The sequence below is a fragment of the Tupaia chinensis genome, unplaced genomic scaffold (genome assembly GCF_000334495.1).
Source record: "Tupaia chinensis unplaced genomic scaffold, TupChi_1.0 Scaffold149666_1, whole genome shotgun sequence".
Lineage (NCBI taxonomy): Eukaryota > Metazoa > Chordata > Mammalia > Scandentia > Tupaiidae > Tupaia > Tupaia belangeri.
In genome coordinates, this window is record NW_006209511.1 from 251354 (window position 1) to 254652 (window position 3299).

At 38.0% G+C, this 3299-nt stretch overlaps 1 protein-coding gene and 1 pseudogene across 6 annotated transcripts in view; one reads left to right on the plus strand and one right to left on the minus strand.

Moving 5' to 3' along the window:
* AVL9 (AVL9 cell migration associated) overlaps positions 1-3299 on the minus strand; it is a 95773-nt gene that overhangs the window by 64019 nt on the left and 28455 nt on the right. The gene's annotated exons all lie outside the window — the stretch shown is intronic.
* LOC102489545 (cyclin-G1 pseudogene) overlaps positions 1949-3299 on the plus strand; it is a 4610-nt pseudogene continuing 3259 nt past the window's right edge.

A 3299-nucleotide genomic window follows, 5' to 3' on the forward strand; every position in this document is an offset into this window, starting at 1 on the left:
AAAGGCATTCAAATAGGAAAAGAAGAGGTGAAACTGTCTCTATTTGCAGATGACATGATTGTATACATAGAAAACCTAAGGGTTTCCATGAAAAAAATTTCTGTAGGTAATACAAGAATACAGTATAGTTGCAGGGTACAAAATTAATATTCAGAAACTTATAGCATTTCTATATACGAACAACAGGCAGACGGAGATAGAACTGAAAAAAGTTGTTCCATTTACCATAGCCACTAAAAGTATAAGATACTTAGGGATAAATCTAACCAAAGAAGTTAAAGACCTCCACAAGGAAAACTACAAGAAGATAAAAAAAGAAATTAAAAATGACACAAAAAAGTGGAAGGATATCCCATGATCCTGGATTGGAAGAATGAATATAATCAAAATGGCAATTTTACCTAAATTAATTTACCTATTTAATGCAATGCCAATCCAAGTACCAAACACATTCTTCACAGATCTAGGAAAGACAATCATAAAGTTTGTCTGCAATAATAAAAGACCCCATATTGCCAAAGCGATTCTACACAAGAAGAGTGGAGTAAGCAGCGACTCGCACTCTAACCCAAAAATATACTACAAAGCTGTGGTAATCAAAACAGCATAGTACTGGCACAGAAACAGACCAATGGAACAGAATAGAGTCCCCAGAAATAAATGCCCAAACATACAGTCAACTGATTTTTGACAAGGGGTACCAGTCAATCCAGTGGGAAAAGGAAAACCTGTTCAGCAAATGCTGCTGGAAAAACTGGATTTCCACTTGTAGCAGAAAGATGAATCTGAAACTATATGTGTCATCTCTGACAAAAATCAAGTCAAGGTGGATCAAAGATCTAAATCTAAGACACCAAACTATAAAACTGCTCCTGGAAAACACTGGGGAATCTCTGGGAGACATTGGGGTAGAGGAAGACTTCTAAAATATGACCCCCGCACAGTCAGTAATCCCCAAAATAGACAAGTGGGATTACATCAGACTAAGAAATTTCTGCATGGCAAAAGACACAGTAAAGATGAACTAGGAACAGCTAAAAGGCATACGAAAAAATGTTCAACATCCCTTATTGTAAGGAAAATGGAAATCAATACAACAATGAGGTATCACCTAACCCCAGTCGGAATGACTAAGGTTAAAAAAAAAAAAACAACCAAAAAATGATAAGTGCTGGCAGGGTTGTGGTGAAAGGGGGACTCTCTTACACTGCTGGTGGGAATGTAAATTGGTCCAGCACCTGTGGGCAGAGCAATTTGGAGATTCCTCAAAAATCTACAAATAGAACTACTATATGATCCAGCAATCCCACTCCTTGATATCTACACAAAGAACAGAAAAACATACTTAATTAGAAAAGTGCTTGCACATCGATGTTTATCATCGCACTATTCACAATTGCTAAGTCATGGAAACCACCCAAATGCCCATGAATACTAGTCAGCACCCAAAAAAGCAACAGAACCCTGGCTTTTGATAGGAATTGGATGAATACGGAAGACTTGGAAACCAGCAGTTAATGTAATGGTTATGTCCCTGGACTCCCATGTAGTCGACCGTGGTTCGCATCCCGGACCCGGTGGCTTAAAACTCATGCCGGGCACGTGTGCGTGCGTACCCAAGATCCCGAGAGGAGAATGGAGGAGAGGGGATTGCAGCGTGACCATCCCCCCTGGGGGGTGATTTGTCGCCCTATAGCGAGAAAACCTCTCCAAAAAAAAAAAAAATATGGAAGACTTACTGCTGAGTGAAGCAAGGAGAGGCTATGAAGGAGAGGCATTGTTATGTTCCCACTTAATATATACCAAGTGTCTGCACTCTATGACTGAAACTAATTCACTAAAGGATACAGAAACATGGTATATAGATATAAATACCAGATATAGTATGTGTGCAAGAGGAGGGTCTGAGGAAGGACACTTAGAAGGAAAATAGGGAGGCAAAGTATCGATGGCACAGGGAGGTAAGGTATTATCTGTTGAGGATGTTTTGTGGTTTTGTCAACTGCGGTGAGGAGAGATGTTCACCTGTCTAAATATATTTTGTAAGACAAATAATAATGTGATTGAATGTATAAAAGAAAATGAAATGAAAAATAATTAAGGGTCCTGCTGTGAGCGTAATGGCTATGTCGCTGGACTCCCACGTAGTCGACCGCAGTTCGAGTCCCGGACCCGGTGGCTTAAACTCACACTGGCCGCGTGTGCGTGCGTGCCCAAGATCCCGAGAGGAGAATGGAGAAGGGATTGCGGCATGACCATCCCCCCTGGGGGGTGATTTCTCGCTTTCTGTCTCTCTGTCTCTCTCTCTCTGTTCGGCGAGCGCATGCACCCTATAGCGAAAACCTCTCCAAAAAAAAATTAATTACAAAAAACTGTATCAAAATAAACTTGTTTAATTTTTTAAAAATTACTTTTATTATTTAAGACAAAAGTTATTTGTAAAATCCCAGACATGGCCTAGTATTCTTACATGGCAATATCTACCTTCAATGATATTAATAAAAAAAATAGGAAAAGTCAAAAGAAAAAATAAACCTCTCCAAATAAAAACATTACTGCATGATTACTACTCTCAACAAAATCTGCATAGAAGGGACATTACTCAACACAATAAAAGTCATGTATGAAATACTTATAGCTAACATAATGAATGTGAAAGAGCTGAAAGCTTTCCCACTAAAACTGGTACAAAACAAGGATGATCACGTTCTCCATTCCTCTTCAGTATAATACTGGAAGTCCTAGCGAATGCAATCAGAAAAGAGAATAAAATAAAAAAGAGTAAGAAAGTAATTAAGTTATCTTTCTTTGCAGATGATATTATATACATAGAAGACCAAAGGTGCCTACTAAAGAGCTCCTAGAAGTGATAAATGAACATAGTAAAGGGGTAGGATACAAAATCAACATATAAAAATCTTTAGTACTGGGGCCAGCAGGTGGCATGGTGGTTAAAGATGCTGAACCCCCCCTCTGTGGCTGACCATGGTTCGGACTTGGTGGCTTGCGTTCTCACTTTCTCTCTCTGTCTTTCTCCCTCTCTGTCTTTCCCTGGTCAAATTAAAAACAAATAATAATCATAATAATAAAATTAAATTAATAATTCTTTTGAAATATCTATACGATTTCTATGCACCAACAACAAGAAGATGGAGGTGCAACTAAAGAAAGTAAACCCATTTACTATAACCACAAAAAGTATAAGATACCTAGTAATAAATCTAACCAAAGAACTCAAAGACCTCCACAAGAAAAACTATGAGAAGCTAAAAAAAAAAAAAAAAAAAAAAAAAAAAATT